Source organism: Schistocerca nitens, chromosome 1 (genome assembly GCF_023898315.1).
Source record: "Schistocerca nitens isolate TAMUIC-IGC-003100 chromosome 1, iqSchNite1.1, whole genome shotgun sequence".
NCBI classification, from domain to species: Eukaryota; Metazoa; Arthropoda; class Insecta; order Orthoptera; family Acrididae; genus Schistocerca; species Schistocerca nitens.
Genome location: NC_064614.1, coordinates 1,120,476,747 through 1,120,492,832, shown reverse-complemented (window position 1 = coordinate 1,120,492,832; position 16,086 = coordinate 1,120,476,747). Strand labels below are relative to the sequence as shown.

The following is a 16,086-nucleotide window of genomic DNA, read 5'->3' as shown; positions in this document are numbered from 1 at the left end:
CATTTAAAATTGTGCTGCCCCCTGTGAGAATCGAACTCACGACCCCTGGTTTACAAGACCAGTGCTCTGCCCCTGAGCTAAGGAGGCTGTTGCAGTGTATGCTTCTTTGCGTTCACCACAGCCGTCGAGAAAAATACACTTCAGAGCTTAGAAAATGCGTACAAAGATTTACTCTGCCACAACAATTCGCAACCACTGAGGTCCACAGCGATGACTGACGGGGTGCTGCCGTCTTTCATCTATCATCATCTGTGATCTTGGCTCAGGCCCGAAAAGACTCGCTATTTGGAAATTTTCGGTTCAAAGTATTACATTGGCCCATTTAAAATTGTGCTGCCCCCTGTGAGAATCGAACTCACGACCCCTGGTTTACAAGACCAGTGCTCTGCCCCTGAGCTAAGGAGGCTGTTGCAGTGTATGCTTCTTTGCGTTCACCACAGCCGTCGAGAAAAATACACTTCAGAGCTTAGAAAATGCGTACAAAGATTTACTCTGCCACAACAATTCGCAACCACTGAGGTCCACAGCGATGACTGACGGGGTGCTGCCGTCTTTCATCTATCATCATCTGTGATCTTGGCTCAGGCCCGAAAAGACTCGCTATTTGGAAATTTTCGGTTCAAAGTATTACATTGGCCCATTTAAAATTGTGCTGCCCCCTGTGAGAATCGAACTCACGACCCCTGGTTTACAAGACCAGTGCTCTGCCCCTGAGCTAAGGAGGCTGTTGCAGTGTATGCTTCTTTGCGTTCACCACAGCCGTCGAGAAAAATACACTTCAGAGCTTAGAAAATGCGTACAAAGATTTACTCTGCCACAACAATTCGCAACCACTGAGGTCCACAGCGATGACTGACGGGGTGCTGCCGTCTTTCATCTATCATCATCTGTGATCTTGGCTCAGGCCCGAAAAGACTCGCTATTTGGAAATTTTCGGTTCAAAGTATTACATTGGCCCATTTAAAATTGTACTGCCCCCTGTGAGAATCGAACTCACGACCCCTGGTTTACAAGACCAGTGCTCTGCCCCTGAGCTAAGGAGGCTGTTGCAGTGTATGCTTCTTTGCGTTCACCACAGCCGTCGAGAAAAATACACTTCAGAGCTTAGAAAATGCGTACAAAGATTTACTCTGCCACAACAATTCGCAACCACTGAGGTCCACAGCGATGACTGACGGGGTGCTGCCGTCTTTCATCTATCATCATCTGTGATCTTGGCTCAGGCCCGAAAAGACTCGCTATTTGGAAATTTTCGGTTCAAAGTATTACATTGGCCCATTTAAAATTGTGCTGCCCCCTGTGAGAATCGAACTCACGACCCCTGGTTTACAAGACCAGTGCTCTGCCCCTGAGCTAAGGAGGCTGTTGCAGTGTATGCTTCTTTGCGTTCACCACAGCCGTCGAGAAAAATACACTTCAGAGCTTAGAAAATGCGTACAAAGATTTACTCTGCCACAACAATTCGCAACCACTGAGGTCCACAGCGATGACTGACGGGGTGCTGCCGTCTTTCATCTATCATCATCTGTGATCTTGGCTCAGGCCCGAAAAGACTCGCTATTTGGAAATTTTCGGTTCAAAGTATTACATTGGCCCATTTAAAATTGTGCTGCCCCCTGTGAGAATCGAACTCACGACCCCTGGTTTACAAGACCAGTGCTCTGCCCCTGAGCTAAGGAGGCTGTTGCAGTGTATGCTTCTTTGCGTTCACCACAGCCGTCGAGAAAAATACACTTCAGAGCTTAGAAAATGCGTACAAAGATTTACTCTGCCACAACAATTCGCAACCACTGAGGTCCACAGCGATGACTGACGGGGTGCTGCCGTCTTTCATCTATCATCATCTGTGATCTTGGCTCAGGCCCGAAAAGACTCGCTATTTGGAAATTTTCGGTTCAAAGTATTACATTGGCCCATTTAAAATTGTGCTGCCCCCTGTGAGAATCGAACTCACGACCCCTGGTTTACAAGACCAGTGCTCTGCCCCTGAGCTAAGGAGGCTGTTGCAGTGTATGCTTCTTTGCGTTCACCACAGCCGTCGAGAAAAATACACTTCAGAGCTTAGAAAATGCGTACAAAGATTTACTCTGCCACAACAATTCGCAACCACTGAGGTCCACAGCGATGACTGACGGGGTGCTGCCGTCTTTCATCTATCATCATCTGTGATCTTGGCTCAGGCCCGAAAAGACTCGCTATTTGGAAATTTTCGGTTCAAAGTATTACATTGGCCCATTTAAAATTGTGCTGCCCCCTGTGAGAATCGAACTCACGACCCCTGGTTTACAAGACCAGTGCTCTGCCCCTGAGCTAAGGAGGCTGTTGCAGTGTATGCTTCTTTGCGTTCACCACAGCCGTCGAGAAAAATACACTTCAGAGCTTAGAAAATGCGTACAAAGATTTACTCTGCCACAACAATTCGCAACCACTGAGGTCCACAGCGATGACTGACGGGGTGCTGCCGTCTTTCATCTATCATCATCTGTGATCTTGGCTCAGGCCCGAAAAGACTCGCTATTTGGAAATTTTCGGTTCAAAGTATTACATTGGCCCATTTAAAATTGTGCTGCCCCCTGTGAGAATCGAACTCACGACCCCTGGTTTACAAGACCAGTGCTCTGCCCCTGAGCTAAGGAGGCTGTTGCAGTGTATGCTTCTTTGCGTTCACCACAGCCGTCGAGAAAAATACACTTCAGAGCTTAGAAAATGCGTACAAAGATTTACTCTGCCACAACAATTCGCAACCACTGAGGTCCACAGCGATGACTGACGGGGTGCTGCCGTCTTTCATCTATCATCATCTGTGATCTTGGCTCAGGCCCGAAAAGACTCGCTATTTGGAAATTTTCGGTTCAAAGTATTACATTGGCCCATTTAAAATTGTGCTGCCCCCTATGAGAATCGAACTCACGACCCCTGGTTTACAATACCAGTGCTCTGCCCCTGAGCTAAGGAGGCTGTTGCAGTGTATGCTTCTTTGCGTTCACCACAGCCGTCGAGAAAAATACACTTCAGAGCTTAGAAAATGCGTACAAAGATTTACTCTGCCACAACAATTCGCAACCACTGAGGTCCACAGCGATGACTGACGGGGTGCTGCCGTCTTTCATCTATCATCATCTGTGATCTTGGCTCAGGCCCGAAAAGACTCGCTATTTGGAAATTTTCGGTTCAAAGTATTACATTGGCCCATTTAAAATTGTGCTGCCCCCTGTGAGAATCGAACTCACGACCCCTGGTTTACAAGACCAGTGCTCTGCCCCTGAGCTAAGGAGGCTGTTGCAGTGTATGCTTCTTTGCGTTCACCACAGCCGTCGAGAAAAATACACTTCAGAGCTTAGAAAATGCGTACAAAGATTTACTCTGCCACAACAATTCGCAACCACTGAGGTCCACAGCGATGACTGACGGGGTGCTGCCGTCTTTCATCTATCATCATCTGTGATCTTGGCTCAGGCCCGAAAAGACTCGCTATTTGGAAATTTTCGGTTCAAAGTATTACATTGGCCCATTTAAAATTGTGCTGCCCCCTGTGAGAATCGAACTCACGACCCCTGGTTTACAAGACCAGTGCTCTGCCCCTGAGCTAAGGAGGCTGTTGCAGTGTATGCTTCTTTGCGTTCACCACAGCCGTCGAGAAAAATACACTTCAGAGCTTAGAAAATGCGTACAAAGATTTACTCTGCCACAACAATTCGCAACCACTGAGGTCCACAGCGATGACTGACGGGGTGCTGCCGTCTTTCATCTATCATCATCTGTGATCTTGGCTCAGGCCCGAAAAGACTCGCTATTTGGAAATTTTCGGTTCAAAGTATTACATTGGCCCATTTAAAATTGTGCTGCCCCCTGTGAGAATCGAACTCACGACCCCTGGTTTACAAGACCAGTGCTCTGCCCCTGAGCTAAGGAGGCTGTTGCAGTGTATGCTTCTTTGCGTTCACCACAGCCGTCGAGAAAAATACACTTCAGAGCTTAGAAAATGCGTACAAAGATTTACTCTGCCACAACAATTCGCAACCACTGAGGTCCACAGCGATGACTGACGGGGTGCTGCCGTCTTTCATCTATCATCATCTGTGATCTTGGCTCAGGCCCGAAAAGACTCGCTATTTGGAAATTTTCGGTTCAAAGTATTACATTGGCCCATTTAAAATTGTGCTGCCCCCTGTGAGAATCGAACTCACGACCCCTGGTTTACAAGACCAGTGCTCTGCCCCTGAGCTAAGGAGGCTGTTGCAGTGTATGCTTCTTTGCGTTCACCACAGCCGTCGAGAAAAATACACTTCAGAGCTTAGAAAATGCGTACAAAGATTTACTCTGCCACAACAATTCGCAACCACTGAGGTCCACAGCGATGACTGACGGGGTGCTGCCGTCTTTCATCTATCATCATCTGTGATCTTGGCTCAGGCCCGAAAAGACTCGCTATTTGGAAATTTTCGGTTCAAAGTATTACATTGGCCCATTTAAAATTGTGCTGCCCCCTGTGAGAATCGAACTCACGACCCCTGGTTTACAAGACCAGTGCTCTGCCCCTGAGCTAAGGAGGCTGTTGCAGTGTATGCTTCTTTGCGTTCACCACAGCCGTCGAGAAAAATACACTTCAGAGCTTAGAAAATGCGTACAAAGATTTACTCTGCCACAACAATTCGCAACCACTGAGGTCCACAGCGATGACTGACGGGGTGCTGCCGTCTTTCATCTATCATCATCTGTGATCTTGGCTCAGGCCCGAAAAGACTCGCTATTTGGAAATTTTCGGTTCAAAGTATTACATTGGCCCATTTAAAATTGTGCTGCCCCCTGTGAGAATCGAACTCACGACCCCTGGTTTACAAGACCAGTGCTCTGCCCCTGAGCTAAGGAGGCTGTTGCAGTGTATGCTTCTTTGCGTTCACCACAGCCGTCGAGAAAAATACACTTCAGAGCTTAGAAAATGCGTACAAAGATTTACTCTGCCACAACAATTCGCAACCACTGAGGTCCACAGCGATGACTGACGGGGTGCTGCCGTCTTTCATCTATCATCATCTGTGATCTTGGCTCAGGCCCGAAAAGACTCGCTATTTGGAAATTTTCGGTTCAAAGTATTACATTGGCCCATTTAAAATTGTGCTGCCCCCTGTGAGAATCGAACTCACGACCCCTGGTTTACAAGACCAGTGCTCTGCCCCTGAGCTAAGGAGGCTGTTGCAGTGTATGCTTCTTTGCGTTCACCACAGCCGTCGAGAAAAATACACTTCAGAGCTTAGAAAATGCGTACAAAGATTTACTCTGCCACAACAATTCGCAACCACTGAGGTCCACAGCGATGACTGACGGGGTGCTGCCGTCTTTCATCTATCATCATCTGTGATCTTGGCTCAGGCCCGAAAAGACTCGCTATTTGGAAATTTTCGGTTCAAAGTATTACATTGGCCCATTTAAAATTGTGCTGCCCCCTGTGAGAATCGAACTCACGACCCCTGGTTTACAAGACCAGTGCTCTGCCCCTGAGCTAAGGAGGCTGTTGCAGTGTATGCTTCTTTGCGTTCACCACAGCCGTCGAGAAAAATACACTTCAGAGCTTAGAAAATGCGTACAAAGATTTACTCTGCCACAACAATTCGCAACCACTGAGGTCCACAGCGATGACTGACGGGGTGCTGCCGTCTTTCATCTATCATCATCTGTGATCTTGGCTCAGGCCCGAAAAGACTCGCTATTTGGAAATTTTCGGTTCAAAGTATTACATTGGCCCATTTAAAATTGTGCTGCCCCCTGTGAGAATCGAACTCACGACCCCTGGTTTACAAGACCAGTGCTCTGCCCCTGAGCTAAGGAGGCTGTTGCAGTGTATGCTTCTTTGCGTTCACCACAGCCGTCGAGAAAAATACACTTCAGAGCTTAGAAAATGCGTACAAAGATTTACTCTGCCACAACAATTCGCAACCACTGAGGTCCACAGCGATGACTGACGGGGTGCTGCCGTCTTTCATCTATCATCATCTGTGATCTTGGCTCAGGCCCGAAAAGACTCGCTATTTGGAAATTTTCGGTTCAAAGTATTACATTGGCCCATTTAAAATTGTGCTGCCCCCTGTGAGAATCGAACTCACGACCCCTGGTTTACAAGACCAGTGCTCTGCCCCTGAGCTAAGGAGGCTGTTGCAGTGTATGCTTCTTTGCGTTCACCACAGCCGTCGAGAAAAATACACTTCAGAGCTTAGAAAATGCGTACAAAGATTTACTCTGCCACAACAATTCGCAACCACTGAGGTCCACAGCGATGACTGACGGGGTGCTGCCGTCTTTCATCTATCATCATCTGTGATCTTGGCTCAGGCCCGAAAAGACTCGCTATTTGGAAATTTTCGGTTCAAAGTATTACATTGGCCCATTTAAAATTGTGCTGCCCCCTGTGAGAATCGAACTCACGACCCCTGGTTTACAAGACCAGTGCTCTGCCCCTGAGCTAAGGAGGCTGTTGCAGTGTATGCTTCTTTGCGTTCACCACAGCCGTCGAGAAAAATACACTTCAGAGCTTAGAAAATGCGTACAAAGATTTACTCTGCCACAACAATTCGCAACCACTGAGGTCCACAGCGATGACTGACGGGGTGCTGCCGTCTTTCATCTATCATCATCTGTGATCTTGGCTCAGGCCCGAAAAGACTCGCTATTTGGAAATTTTCGGTTCAAAGTATTACATTGGCCCATTTAAAATTGTGCTGCCCCCTGTGAGAATCGAACTCACGACCCCTGGTTTACAAGACCAGTGCTCTGCCCCTGAGCTAAGGAGGCTGTTGCAGTGTATGCTTCTTTGCGTTCACCACAGCCGTCGAGAAAAATACACTTCAGAGCTTAGAAAATGCGTACAAAGATTTACTCTGCCACAACAATTCGCAACCACTGAGGTCCACAGCGATGACTGACGGGGTGCTGCCGTCTTTCATCTATCATCATCTGTGATCTTGGCTCAGGCCCGAAAAGACTCGCTATTTGGAAATTTTCGGTTCAAAGTATTACATTGGCCCATTTAAAATTGTGCTGCCCCCTATGAGAATCGAACTCACGACCCCTGGTTTACAATACCAGTGCTCTGCCCCTGAGCTAAGGAGGCTGTTGCAGTGTATGCTTCTTTGCGTTCACCACAGCCGTCGAGAAAAATACACTTCAGAGCTTAGAAAATGCGTACAAAGATTTACTCTGCCACAACAATTCGCAACCACTGAGGTCCACAGCGATGACTGACGGGGTGCTGCCGTCTTTCATCTATCATCATCTGTGATCTTGGCTCAGGCCCGAAAAGACTCGCTATTTGGAAATTTTCGGTTCAAAGTATTACATTGGCCCATTTAAAATTGTGCTGCCCCCTGTGAGAATCGAACTCACGACCCCTGGTTTACAAGACCAGTGCTCTGCCCCTGAGCTAAGGAGGCTGTTGCAGTGTATGCTTCTTTGCGTTCACCACAGCCGTCGAGAAAAATACACTTCAGAGCTTAGAAAATGCGTACAAAGATTTACTCTGCCACAACAATTCGCAACCACTGAGGTCCACAGCGATGACTGACGGGGTGCTGCCGTCTTTCATCTATCATCATCTGTGATCTTGGCTCAGGCCCGAAAAGACTCGCTATTTGGAAATTTTCGGTTCAAAGTATTACATTGGCCCATTTAAAATTGTGCTGCCCCCTGTGAGAATCGAACTCACGACCCCTGGTTTACAAGACCAGTGCTCTGCCCCTGAGCTAAGGAGGCTGTTGCAGTGTATGCTTCTTTGCGTTCACCACAGCCGTCGAGAAAAATACACTTCAGAGCTTAGAAAATGCGTACAAAGATTTACTCTGCCACAACAATTCGCAACCACTGAGGTCCACAGCGATGACTGACGGGGTGCTGCCGTCTTTCATCTATCATCATCTGTGATCTTGGCTCAGGCCCGAAAAGACTCGCTATTTGGAAATTTTCGGTTCAAAGTATTACATTGGCCCATTTAAAATTGTGCTGCCCCCTGTGAGAATCGAACTCACGACCCCTGGTTTACAAGACCAGTGCTCTGCCCCTGAGCTAAGGAGGCTGTTGCAGTGTATGCTTCTTTGCGTTCACCACAGCCGTCGAGAAAAATACACTTCAGAGCTTAGAAAATGCGTACAAAGATTTACTCTGCCACAACAATTCGCAACCACTGAGGTCCACAGCGATGACTGACGGGGTGCTGCCGTCTTTCATCTATCATCATCTGTGATCTTGGCTCAGGCCCGAAAAGACTCGCTATTTGGAAATTTTCGGTTCAAAGTATTACATTGGCCCATTTAAAATTGTGCTGCCCCCTGTGAGAATCGAACTCACGACCCCTGGTTTACAAGACCAGTGCTCTGCCCCTGAGCTAAGGAGGCTGTTGCAGTGTATGCTTCTTTGCGTTCACCACAGCCGTCGAGAAAAATACACTTCAGAGCTTAGAAAATGCGTACAAAGATTTACTCTGCCACAACAATTCGCAACCACTGAGGTCCACAGCGATGACTGACGGGGTGCTGCCGTCTTTCATCTATCATCATCTGTGATCTTGGCTCAGGCCCGAAAAGACTCGCTATTTGGAAATTTTCGGTTCAAAGTATTACATTGGCCCATTTAAAATTGTGCTGCCCCCTGTGAGAATCGAACTCACGACCCCTGGTTTACAAGACCAGTGCTCTGCCCCTGAGCTAAGGAGGCTGTTGCAGTGTATGCTTCTTTGCGTTCACCACAGCCGTCGAGAAAAATACACTTCAGAGCTTAGAAAATGCGTACAAAGATTTACTCTGCCACAACAATTCGCAACCACTGAGGTCCACAGCGATGACTGACGGGGTGCTGCCGTCTTTCATCTATCATCATCTGTGATCTTGGCTCAGGCCCGAAAAGACTCGCTATTTGGAAATTTTCGGTTCAAAGTATTACATTGGCCCATTTAAAATTGTGCTGCCCCCTGTGAGAATCGAACTCACGACCCCTGGTTTACAAGACCAGTGCTCTGCCCCTGAGCTAAGGAGGCTGTTGCAGTGTATGCTTCTTTGCGTTCACCACAGCCGTCGAGAAAAATACACTTCAGAGCTTAGAAAATGCGTACAAAGATTTACTCTGCCACAACAATTCGCAACCACTGAGGTCCACAGCGATGACTGACGGGGTGCTGCCGTCTTTCATCTATCATCATCTGTGATCTTGGCTCAGGCCCGAAAAGACTCGCTATTTGGAAATTTTCGGTTCAAAGTATTACATTGGCCCATTTAAAATTGTGCTGCCCCCTGTGAGAATCGAACTCACGACCCCTGGTTTACAAGACCAGTGCTCTGCCCCTGAGCTAAGGAGGCTGTTGCAGTGTATGCTTCTTTGCGTTCACCACAGCCGTCGAGAAAAATACACTTCAGAGCTTAGAAAATGCGTACAAAGATTTACTCTGCCACAACAATTCGCAACCACTGAGGTCCACAGCGATGACTGACGGGGTGCTGCCGTCTTTCATCTATCATCATCTGTGATCTTGGCTCAGGCCCGAAAAGACTCGCTATTTGGAAATTTTCGGTTCAAAGTATTACATTGGCCCATTTAAAATTGTGCTGCCCCCTGTGAGAATCGAACTCACGACCCCTGGTTTACAAGACCAGTGCTCTGCCCCTGAGCTAAGGAGGCTGTTGCAGTGTATGCTTCTTTGCGTTCACCACAGCCGTCGAGAAAAATACACTTCAGAGCTTAGAAAATGCGTACAAAGATTTACTCTGCCACAACAATTCGCAACCACTGAGGTCCACAGCGATGACTGACGGGGTGCTGCCGTCTTTCATCTATCATCATCTGTGATCTTGGCTCAGGCCCGAAAAGACTCGCTATTTGGAAATTTTCGGTTCAAAGTATTACATTGGCCCATTTAAAATTGTGCTGCCCCCTGTGAGAATCGAACTCACGACCCCTGGTTTACAAGACCAGTGCTCTGCCCCTGAGCTAAGGAGGCTGTTGCAGTGTATGCTTCTTTGCGTTCACCACAGCCGTCGAGAAAAATACACTTCAGAGCTTAGAAAATGCGTACAAAGATTTACTCTGCCACAACAATTCGCAACCACTGAGGTCCACAGCGATGACTGACGGGGTGCTGCCGTCTTTCATCTATCATCATCTGTGATCTTGGCTCAGGCCCGAAAAGACTCGCTATTTGGAAATTTTCGGTTCAAAGTATTACATTGGCCCATTTAAAATTGTGCTGCCCCCTGTGAGAATCGAACTCACGACCCCTGGTTTACAAGACCAGTGCTCTGCCCCTGAGCTAAGGAGGCTGTTGCAGTGTATGCTTCTTTGCGTTCACCACAGCCGTCGAGAAAAATACACTTCAGAGCTTAGAAAATGCGTACAAAGATTTACTCTGCCACAACAATTCGCAACCACTGAGGTCCACAGCGATGACTGACGGGGTGCTGCCGTCTTTCATCTATCATCATCTGTGATCTTGGCTCAGGCCCGAAAAGACTCGCTATTTGGAAATTTTCGGTTCAAAGTATTACATTGGCCCATTTAAAATTGTGCTGCCCCCTGTGAGAATCGAACTCACGACCCCTGGTTTACAAGACCAGTGCTCTGCCCCTGAGCTAAGGAGGCTGTTGCAGTGTATGCTTCTTTGCGTTCACCACAGCCGTCGAGAAAAATACACTTCAGAGCTTAGAAAATGCGTACAAAGATTTACTCTGCCACAACAATTCGCAACCACTGAGGTCCACAGCGATGACTGACGGGGTGCTGCCGTCTTTCATCTATCATCATCTGTGATCTTGGCTCAGGCCCGAAAAGACTCGCTATTTGGAAATTTTCGGTTCAAAGTATTACATTGGCCCATTTAAAATTGTGCTGCCCCCTGTGAGAATCGAACTCACGACCCCTGGTTTACAAGACCAGTGCTCTGCCCCTGAGCTAAGGAGGCTGTTGCAGTGTATGCTTCTTTGCGTTCACCACAGCCGTCGAGAAAAATACACTTCAGAGCTTAGAAAATGCGTACAAAGATTTACTCTGCCACAACAATTCGCAACCACTGAGGTCCACAGCGATGACTGACGGGGTGCTGCCGTCTTTCATCTATCATCATCTGTGATCTTGGCTCAGGCCCGAAAAGACTCGCTATTTGGAAATTTTCGGTTCAAAGTATTACATTGGCCCATTTAAAATTGTGCTGCCCCCTGTGAGAATCGAACTCACGACCCCTGGTTTACAAGACCAGTGCTCTGCCCCTGAGCTAAGGAGGCTGTTGCAGTGTATGCTTCTTTGCGTTCACCACAGCCGTCGAGAAAAATACACTTCAGAGCTTAGAAAATGCGTACAAAGATTTACTCTGCCACAACAATTCGCAACCACTGAGGTCCACAGCGATGACTGACGGGGTGCTGCCGTCTTTCATCTATCATCATCTGTGATCTTGGCTCAGGCCCGAAAAGACTCGCTATTTGGAAATTTTCGGTTCAAAGTATTACATTGGCCCATTTAAAACTGTGCTGCCCCCTGTGAGAATCGAACTCACGACCCCTGGTTTACAAGACCAGTGCTCTGCCCCTGAGCTAAGGAGGCTGTTGCAGTGTATGCTTCTTTGCGTTCACCACAGCCGTCGAGAAAAATACACTTCAGAGCTTAGAAAATGCGTACAAAGATTTACTCTGCCACAACAATTCGCAACCACTGAGGTCCACAGCGATGACTGACGGGGTGCTGCCGTCTTTCATCTATCATCATCTGTGATCTTGGCTCAGGCCCGAAAAGACTCGCTATTTGGAAATTTTCGGTTCAAAGTATTACATTGGCCCATTTAAAATTGTGCTGCCCCCTGTGAGAATCGAACTCACGACCCCTGGTTTACAAGACCAGTGCTCTGCCCCTGAGCTAAGGAGGCTGTTGCAGTGTATGCTTCTTTGCGTTCACCACAGCCGTCGAGAAAAATACACTTCAGAGCTTAGAAAATGCGTACAAAGATTTACTCTGCCACAACAATTCGCAACCACTGAGGTCCACAGCGATGACTGACGGGGTGCTGCCGTCTTTCATCTATCATCATCTGTGATCTTGGCTCAGGCCCGAAAAGACTCGCTATTTGGAAATTTTCGGTTCAAAGTATTACATTGGCCCATTTAAAATTGTGCTGCCCCCTGTGAGAATCGAACTCACGACCCCTGGTTTACAAGACCAGTGCTCTGCCCCTGAGCTAAGGAGGCTGTTGCAGTGTATGCTTCTTTGCGTTCACCACAGCCGTCGAGAAAAATACACTTCAGAGCTTAGAAAATGCGTACAAAGATTTACTCTGCCACAACAATTCGCAACCACTGAGGTCCACAGCGATGACTGACGGGGTGCTGCCGTCTTTCATCTATCATCATCTGTGATCTTGGCTCAGGCCCGAAAAGACTCGCTATTTGGAAATTTTCGGTTCAAAGTATTACATTGGCCCATTTAAAATTGTGCTGCCCCCTGTGAGAATCGAACTCACGACCCCTGGTTTACAAGACCAGTGCTCTGCCCCTGAGCTAAGGAGGCTGTTGCAGTGTATGCTTCTTTGCGTTCACCACAGCCGTCGAGAAAAATACACTTCAGAGCTTAGAAAATGCGTACAAAGATTTACTCTGCCACAACAATTCGCAACCACTGAGGTCCACAGCGATGACTGACGGGGTGCTGCCGTCTTTCATCTATCATCATCTGTGATCTTGGCTCAGGCCCGAAAAGACTCGCTATTTGGAAATTTTCGGTTCAAAGTATTACATTGGCCCATTTAAAATTGTGCTGCCCCCTGTGAGAATCGAACTCACGACCCCTGGTTTACAAGACCAGTGCTCTGCCCCTGAGCTAAGGAGGCTGTTGCAGTGTATGCTTCTTTGCGTTCACCACAGCCGTCGAGAAAAATACACTTCAGAGCTTAGAAAATGCGTACAAAGATTTACTCTGCCACAACAATTCGCAACCACTGAGGTCCACAGCGATGACTGACGGGGTGCTGCCGTCTTTCATCTATCATCATCTGTGATCTTGGCTCAGGCCCGAAAAGACTCGCTATTTGGAAATTTTCGGTTCAAAGTATTACATTGGCCCATTTAAAATTGTGCTGCCCCCTGTGAGAATCGAACTCACGACCCCTGGTTTACAAGACCTGTGCTCTGCCCCTGAGCTAAGGAGGCTGTTGCAGTGTATGCTTCTTTGCGTTCACCACAGCCGTCGAGAAAAATACACTTCAGAGCTTAGAAAATGCGTACAAAGATTTACTCTGCCACAACAATTCGCAACCACTGAGGTCCACAGCGATGACTGACGGGGTGCTGCCGTCTTTCATCTATCATCATCTGTGATCTTGGCTCAGGCCCGAAAAGACTCGCTATTTGGAAATTTTCGGTTCAAAGTATTACATTGGCCCATTTAAAATTGTGCTGCCCCCTGTGAGAATCGAACTCACGACCCCTGGTTTACAAGACCAGTGCTCTGCCCCTGAGCTAAGGAGGCTGTTGCAGTGTATGCTTCTTTGCGTTCACCACAGCCGTCGAGAAAAATACACTTCAGAGCTTAGAAAATGCGTACAAAGATTTACTCTGCCACAACAATTCGCAACCACTGAGGTCCACAGCGATGACTGACGGGGTGCTGCCGTCTTTCATCTATCATCATCTGTGATCTTGGCTCAGGCCCGAAAAGACTCGCTATTTGGAAATTTTCGGTTCAAAGTATTACATTGGCCCATTTAAAATTGTGCTGCCCCCTGTGAGAATCGAACTCACGACCCCTGGTTTACAAGACCAGTGCTCTGCCCCTGAGCTAAGGAGGCTGTTGCAGTGTATGCTTCTTTGCGTTCACCACAGCCGTCGAGAAAAATACACTTCAGAGCTTAGAAAATGCGTACAAAGATTTACTCTGCCACAACAATTCGCAACCACTGAGGTCCACAGCGATGACTGACGGGGTGCTGCCGTCTTTCATCTATCATCATCTGTGATCTTGGCTGAGGCCCGAAAAGACTCGCTATTTGGAAATTTTCGGTTCAAAGTATTACATTGGCCCATTTAAAATTGTGCTGCCCCCTGTGAGAATCGAACTCACGACCCCTGGTTTACAAGACCAGTGCTCTGCCCCTGAGCTAAGGAGGCTGTTGCAGTGTATGCTTCTTTGCGTTCACCACAGCCGTCGAGAAAAATACACTTCAGAGCTTAGAAAATGCGTACAAAGATTTACTCTGCCACAACAATTCGCAACCACTGAGGTCCACAGCGATGACTGACGGGGTGCTGCCGTCTTTCATCTATCATCATCTGTGATCTTGGCTCAGGCCCGAAAAGACTCGCTATTTGGAAATTTTCGGTTCAAAGTATTACATTGGCCCATTTAAAATTGTGCTGCCCCCTGTGAGAATCGAACTCACGACCCCTGGTTTACAAGACCAGTGCTCTGCCCCTGAGCTAAGGAGGCTGTTGCAGTGTATGCTTCTTTGCGTTCACCACAGCCGTCGAGAAAAATACACTTCAGAGCTTAGAAAATGCGTACAAAGATTTACTCTGCCACAACAATTCGCAACCACTGAGGTCCACAGCGATGACTGACGGGGTGCTGCCGTCTTTCATCTATCATCATCTGTGATCTTGGCTCAGGCCCGAAAAGACTCGCTATTTGGAAATTTTCGGTTCAAAGTATTGCATTGGCCCATTTAAAATTGTGCTGCCCCCTGCGAGAATCGAACTCACGACCCCTGGTTTACAAGACCAGTGCTCTGCCCCTGAGCTAAGGAGGCTGTTGCAGTGTATGCTTCTTTGCGTTCACCACAGCCGTCGAGAAAAATACACTTCAGAGCTTAGAAAATGCGTACAAAGATTTACTCTGCCACAACAATTCGCAACCACTGAGGTCCACAGCGATGACTGACGGGGTGCTGCCGTCTTTCATCTATCATCATCTGTGATCTTGGCTCAGGCCCGAAAAGACTCGCTATTTGGAAATTTTCGGTTCAAAGTATTACATTGGCCCATTTAAAATTGTGCTGCCCCCTGTGAGAATCGAACTCACGACCCCTGGTTTACAAGACCAGTGCTCTGCCCCTGAGCTAAGGAGGCTGTTGCAGTGTATGCTTCTTTGCGTTCACCACAGCCGTCGAGAAAAATACACTTCAGAGCTTAGAAAATGCGTACAAAGATTTACTCTGCCACAACAATTCGCAACCACTGAGGTCCACAGCGATGACTGACGGGGTGCTGCCGTCTTTCATCTATCATCATCTGTGATCTTGGCTCAGGCCCGAAAAGACTCGCTATTTGGAAATTTTCGGTTCAAAGTATTACATTGGCCCATTTAAAATTGTGCTGCCCCCTGTGAGAATCGAACTCACGACCCCTGGTTTACAAGACCAGTGCTCTGCCCCTGAGCTAAGGAGGCTGTTGCAGTGTATGCTTCTTTGCGTTCACCACAGCCGTCGAGAAAAATACACTTCAGAGCTTAGAAAATGCGTACAAAGATTTACTCTGCCACAACAATTCGCAACCACTGAGGTCCACAGCGATGACTGACGGGGTGCTGCCGTCTTTCATCTATCATCATCTGTGATCTTGGCTCAGGCCCGAAAAGACTCGCTATTTGGAAATTTTCGGTTCAAAGTATTACATTGGCCCATTTAAAATTGTGCTGCCCCCTGTGAGAATCGAACTCACGACCCCTGGTTTACAAGACCAGTGCTCTGCCCCTGAGCTAAGGAGGCTGTTGCAGTGTATGCTTCTTTGCGTTCACCACAGCCGTCGAGAAAAATACACTTCAGAGCTTAGAAAATGCGTACAAAGATTTACTCTGCCACAACAATTCGCAACCACTGAGGTCCACAGCGATGACTGACGGGGTGCTGCCGTCTTTCATCTATCATCATCTGTGATCTTGGCTCAGGCCCGAAAAGACTCGCTATTTGGAAATTTTCGGTTCAAAGTATTACATTGGCCCATTTAAAATTGTGCTGCCCCCTGTGAGAATCGAACTCACGACCCCTGGTTTACAAGACCAGTGCTCTGCCCCTGAGCTAAGGAGGCTGTTGCAGTGTATGCTTCTTTGCGTTCACCACAGCCGTCGAGAAAAATA

The 16,086-nt window shown here is 47.7% G+C and overlaps 51 non-coding genes across 51 annotated transcripts; all 51 read right to left on the bottom strand.

The window, feature by feature from the left end:
* Positions 1–15: 15 nt before the first annotated feature.
* Positions 16–87, bottom strand: Trnat-ugu (transfer RNA threonine (anticodon UGU)). Its single transcript has one exon. It is a non-coding gene; the product is annotated as a tRNA-Thr (tRNA).
* A 247-nt stretch (positions 88–334) lies between these two features.
* Positions 335–406, bottom strand: Trnat-ugu (transfer RNA threonine (anticodon UGU)). Its single transcript has one exon. It is a non-coding gene; the product is annotated as a tRNA-Thr (tRNA).
* A 247-nt stretch (positions 407–653) lies between these two features.
* Positions 654–725, bottom strand: Trnat-ugu (transfer RNA threonine (anticodon UGU)). Its single transcript has one exon. It is a non-coding gene; the product is annotated as a tRNA-Thr (tRNA).
* Positions 726–972: 247 nt separating this feature from the next.
* Trnat-ugu (transfer RNA threonine (anticodon UGU)) lies at positions 973–1,044 on the bottom strand. The gene has a single exon. It is a non-coding gene; the product is annotated as a tRNA-Thr (tRNA).
* Positions 1,045–1,291: 247 nt separating this feature from the next.
* Positions 1,292–1,363, bottom strand: Trnat-ugu (transfer RNA threonine (anticodon UGU)). The gene has a single exon. It is a non-coding gene; the product is annotated as a tRNA-Thr (tRNA).
* A 247-nt stretch (positions 1,364–1,610) lies between these two features.
* On the bottom strand, positions 1,611–1,682 carry Trnat-ugu (transfer RNA threonine (anticodon UGU)). The gene has a single exon. It is a non-coding gene; the product is annotated as a tRNA-Thr (tRNA).
* A 247-nt stretch (positions 1,683–1,929) lies between these two features.
* Trnat-ugu (transfer RNA threonine (anticodon UGU)) lies at positions 1,930–2,001 on the bottom strand. The gene has a single exon. It is a non-coding gene; the product is annotated as a tRNA-Thr (tRNA).
* Positions 2,002–2,248: 247 nt separating this feature from the next.
* Trnat-ugu (transfer RNA threonine (anticodon UGU)) lies at positions 2,249–2,320 on the bottom strand. Its single transcript has one exon. It is a non-coding gene; the product is annotated as a tRNA-Thr (tRNA).
* A 247-nt stretch (positions 2,321–2,567) lies between these two features.
* Positions 2,568–2,639, bottom strand: Trnat-ugu (transfer RNA threonine (anticodon UGU)). Its single transcript has one exon. It is a non-coding gene; the product is annotated as a tRNA-Thr (tRNA).
* Positions 2,640–2,886: 247 nt separating this feature from the next.
* On the bottom strand, positions 2,887–2,958 carry Trnat-ugu (transfer RNA threonine (anticodon UGU)). The gene has a single exon. It is a non-coding gene; the product is annotated as a tRNA-Thr (tRNA).
* A 247-nt stretch (positions 2,959–3,205) lies between these two features.
* Positions 3,206–3,277, bottom strand: Trnat-ugu (transfer RNA threonine (anticodon UGU)). The gene has a single exon. It is a non-coding gene; the product is annotated as a tRNA-Thr (tRNA).
* Positions 3,278–3,524: 247 nt separating this feature from the next.
* Positions 3,525–3,596, bottom strand: Trnat-ugu (transfer RNA threonine (anticodon UGU)). The gene has a single exon. It is a non-coding gene; the product is annotated as a tRNA-Thr (tRNA).
* A 247-nt stretch (positions 3,597–3,843) lies between these two features.
* Trnat-ugu (transfer RNA threonine (anticodon UGU)) lies at positions 3,844–3,915 on the bottom strand. Its single transcript has one exon. It is a non-coding gene; the product is annotated as a tRNA-Thr (tRNA).
* Positions 3,916–4,162: 247 nt separating this feature from the next.
* Positions 4,163–4,234, bottom strand: Trnat-ugu (transfer RNA threonine (anticodon UGU)). The gene has a single exon. It is a non-coding gene; the product is annotated as a tRNA-Thr (tRNA).
* Positions 4,235–4,481: 247 nt separating this feature from the next.
* On the bottom strand, positions 4,482–4,553 carry Trnat-ugu (transfer RNA threonine (anticodon UGU)). The gene has a single exon. It is a non-coding gene; the product is annotated as a tRNA-Thr (tRNA).
* Positions 4,554–4,800: 247 nt separating this feature from the next.
* On the bottom strand, positions 4,801–4,872 carry Trnat-ugu (transfer RNA threonine (anticodon UGU)). Its single transcript has one exon. It is a non-coding gene; the product is annotated as a tRNA-Thr (tRNA).
* Positions 4,873–5,119: 247 nt separating this feature from the next.
* Trnat-ugu (transfer RNA threonine (anticodon UGU)) lies at positions 5,120–5,191 on the bottom strand. Its single transcript has one exon. It is a non-coding gene; the product is annotated as a tRNA-Thr (tRNA).
* A 247-nt stretch (positions 5,192–5,438) lies between these two features.
* Positions 5,439–5,510, bottom strand: Trnat-ugu (transfer RNA threonine (anticodon UGU)). The gene has a single exon. It is a non-coding gene; the product is annotated as a tRNA-Thr (tRNA).
* A 247-nt stretch (positions 5,511–5,757) lies between these two features.
* Trnat-ugu (transfer RNA threonine (anticodon UGU)) lies at positions 5,758–5,829 on the bottom strand. The gene has a single exon. It is a non-coding gene; the product is annotated as a tRNA-Thr (tRNA).
* A 247-nt stretch (positions 5,830–6,076) lies between these two features.
* Trnat-ugu (transfer RNA threonine (anticodon UGU)) lies at positions 6,077–6,148 on the bottom strand. Its single transcript has one exon. It is a non-coding gene; the product is annotated as a tRNA-Thr (tRNA).
* A 247-nt stretch (positions 6,149–6,395) lies between these two features.
* Positions 6,396–6,467, bottom strand: Trnat-ugu (transfer RNA threonine (anticodon UGU)). Its single transcript has one exon. It is a non-coding gene; the product is annotated as a tRNA-Thr (tRNA).
* Positions 6,468–6,714: 247 nt separating this feature from the next.
* Trnat-ugu (transfer RNA threonine (anticodon UGU)) lies at positions 6,715–6,786 on the bottom strand. Its single transcript has one exon. It is a non-coding gene; the product is annotated as a tRNA-Thr (tRNA).
* Positions 6,787–7,033: 247 nt separating this feature from the next.
* Trnat-ugu (transfer RNA threonine (anticodon UGU)) lies at positions 7,034–7,105 on the bottom strand. The gene has a single exon. It is a non-coding gene; the product is annotated as a tRNA-Thr (tRNA).
* Positions 7,106–7,352: 247 nt separating this feature from the next.
* Trnat-ugu (transfer RNA threonine (anticodon UGU)) lies at positions 7,353–7,424 on the bottom strand. The gene has a single exon. It is a non-coding gene; the product is annotated as a tRNA-Thr (tRNA).
* Positions 7,425–7,671: 247 nt separating this feature from the next.
* On the bottom strand, positions 7,672–7,743 carry Trnat-ugu (transfer RNA threonine (anticodon UGU)). Its single transcript has one exon. It is a non-coding gene; the product is annotated as a tRNA-Thr (tRNA).
* A 247-nt stretch (positions 7,744–7,990) lies between these two features.
* Trnat-ugu (transfer RNA threonine (anticodon UGU)) lies at positions 7,991–8,062 on the bottom strand. Its single transcript has one exon. It is a non-coding gene; the product is annotated as a tRNA-Thr (tRNA).
* Positions 8,063–8,309: 247 nt separating this feature from the next.
* Positions 8,310–8,381, bottom strand: Trnat-ugu (transfer RNA threonine (anticodon UGU)). The gene has a single exon. It is a non-coding gene; the product is annotated as a tRNA-Thr (tRNA).
* Positions 8,382–8,628: 247 nt separating this feature from the next.
* On the bottom strand, positions 8,629–8,700 carry Trnat-ugu (transfer RNA threonine (anticodon UGU)). Its single transcript has one exon. It is a non-coding gene; the product is annotated as a tRNA-Thr (tRNA).
* Positions 8,701–8,947: 247 nt separating this feature from the next.
* Positions 8,948–9,019, bottom strand: Trnat-ugu (transfer RNA threonine (anticodon UGU)). Its single transcript has one exon. It is a non-coding gene; the product is annotated as a tRNA-Thr (tRNA).
* Positions 9,020–9,266: 247 nt separating this feature from the next.
* On the bottom strand, positions 9,267–9,338 carry Trnat-ugu (transfer RNA threonine (anticodon UGU)). The gene has a single exon. It is a non-coding gene; the product is annotated as a tRNA-Thr (tRNA).
* A 247-nt stretch (positions 9,339–9,585) lies between these two features.
* On the bottom strand, positions 9,586–9,657 carry Trnat-ugu (transfer RNA threonine (anticodon UGU)). The gene has a single exon. It is a non-coding gene; the product is annotated as a tRNA-Thr (tRNA).
* Positions 9,658–9,904: 247 nt separating this feature from the next.
* Trnat-ugu (transfer RNA threonine (anticodon UGU)) lies at positions 9,905–9,976 on the bottom strand. Its single transcript has one exon. It is a non-coding gene; the product is annotated as a tRNA-Thr (tRNA).
* A 247-nt stretch (positions 9,977–10,223) lies between these two features.
* On the bottom strand, positions 10,224–10,295 carry Trnat-ugu (transfer RNA threonine (anticodon UGU)). The gene has a single exon. It is a non-coding gene; the product is annotated as a tRNA-Thr (tRNA).
* A 247-nt stretch (positions 10,296–10,542) lies between these two features.
* Trnat-ugu (transfer RNA threonine (anticodon UGU)) lies at positions 10,543–10,614 on the bottom strand. Its single transcript has one exon. It is a non-coding gene; the product is annotated as a tRNA-Thr (tRNA).
* A 247-nt stretch (positions 10,615–10,861) lies between these two features.
* Positions 10,862–10,933, bottom strand: Trnat-ugu (transfer RNA threonine (anticodon UGU)). Its single transcript has one exon. It is a non-coding gene; the product is annotated as a tRNA-Thr (tRNA).
* A 247-nt stretch (positions 10,934–11,180) lies between these two features.
* Trnat-ugu (transfer RNA threonine (anticodon UGU)) lies at positions 11,181–11,252 on the bottom strand. The gene has a single exon. It is a non-coding gene; the product is annotated as a tRNA-Thr (tRNA).
* Positions 11,253–11,499: 247 nt separating this feature from the next.
* Positions 11,500–11,571, bottom strand: Trnat-ugu (transfer RNA threonine (anticodon UGU)). Its single transcript has one exon. It is a non-coding gene; the product is annotated as a tRNA-Thr (tRNA).
* Positions 11,572–11,818: 247 nt separating this feature from the next.
* Positions 11,819–11,890, bottom strand: Trnat-ugu (transfer RNA threonine (anticodon UGU)). Its single transcript has one exon. It is a non-coding gene; the product is annotated as a tRNA-Thr (tRNA).
* Positions 11,891–12,137: 247 nt separating this feature from the next.
* Positions 12,138–12,209, bottom strand: Trnat-ugu (transfer RNA threonine (anticodon UGU)). Its single transcript has one exon. It is a non-coding gene; the product is annotated as a tRNA-Thr (tRNA).
* Positions 12,210–12,456: 247 nt separating this feature from the next.
* On the bottom strand, positions 12,457–12,528 carry Trnat-ugu (transfer RNA threonine (anticodon UGU)). Its single transcript has one exon. It is a non-coding gene; the product is annotated as a tRNA-Thr (tRNA).
* Positions 12,529–12,775: 247 nt separating this feature from the next.
* Positions 12,776–12,847, bottom strand: Trnat-ugu (transfer RNA threonine (anticodon UGU)). The gene has a single exon. It is a non-coding gene; the product is annotated as a tRNA-Thr (tRNA).
* A 247-nt stretch (positions 12,848–13,094) lies between these two features.
* Positions 13,095–13,166, bottom strand: Trnat-ugu (transfer RNA threonine (anticodon UGU)). Its single transcript has one exon. It is a non-coding gene; the product is annotated as a tRNA-Thr (tRNA).
* A 247-nt stretch (positions 13,167–13,413) lies between these two features.
* Positions 13,414–13,485, bottom strand: Trnat-ugu (transfer RNA threonine (anticodon UGU)). The gene has a single exon. It is a non-coding gene; the product is annotated as a tRNA-Thr (tRNA).
* Positions 13,486–13,732: 247 nt separating this feature from the next.
* Trnat-ugu (transfer RNA threonine (anticodon UGU)) lies at positions 13,733–13,804 on the bottom strand. Its single transcript has one exon. It is a non-coding gene; the product is annotated as a tRNA-Thr (tRNA).
* Positions 13,805–14,051: 247 nt separating this feature from the next.
* On the bottom strand, positions 14,052–14,123 carry Trnat-ugu (transfer RNA threonine (anticodon UGU)). Its single transcript has one exon. It is a non-coding gene; the product is annotated as a tRNA-Thr (tRNA).
* A 247-nt stretch (positions 14,124–14,370) lies between these two features.
* Trnat-ugu (transfer RNA threonine (anticodon UGU)) lies at positions 14,371–14,442 on the bottom strand. Its single transcript has one exon. It is a non-coding gene; the product is annotated as a tRNA-Thr (tRNA).
* Positions 14,443–14,689: 247 nt separating this feature from the next.
* Trnat-ugu (transfer RNA threonine (anticodon UGU)) lies at positions 14,690–14,761 on the bottom strand. The gene has a single exon. It is a non-coding gene; the product is annotated as a tRNA-Thr (tRNA).
* Positions 14,762–15,008: 247 nt separating this feature from the next.
* On the bottom strand, positions 15,009–15,080 carry Trnat-ugu (transfer RNA threonine (anticodon UGU)). The gene has a single exon. It is a non-coding gene; the product is annotated as a tRNA-Thr (tRNA).
* A 247-nt stretch (positions 15,081–15,327) lies between these two features.
* Trnat-ugu (transfer RNA threonine (anticodon UGU)) lies at positions 15,328–15,399 on the bottom strand. Its single transcript has one exon. It is a non-coding gene; the product is annotated as a tRNA-Thr (tRNA).
* Positions 15,400–15,646: 247 nt separating this feature from the next.
* Positions 15,647–15,718, bottom strand: Trnat-ugu (transfer RNA threonine (anticodon UGU)). The gene has a single exon. It is a non-coding gene; the product is annotated as a tRNA-Thr (tRNA).
* A 247-nt stretch (positions 15,719–15,965) lies between these two features.
* Positions 15,966–16,037, bottom strand: Trnat-ugu (transfer RNA threonine (anticodon UGU)). The gene has a single exon. It is a non-coding gene; the product is annotated as a tRNA-Thr (tRNA).
* Positions 16,038–16,086: the final 49 nt, after the last annotated feature.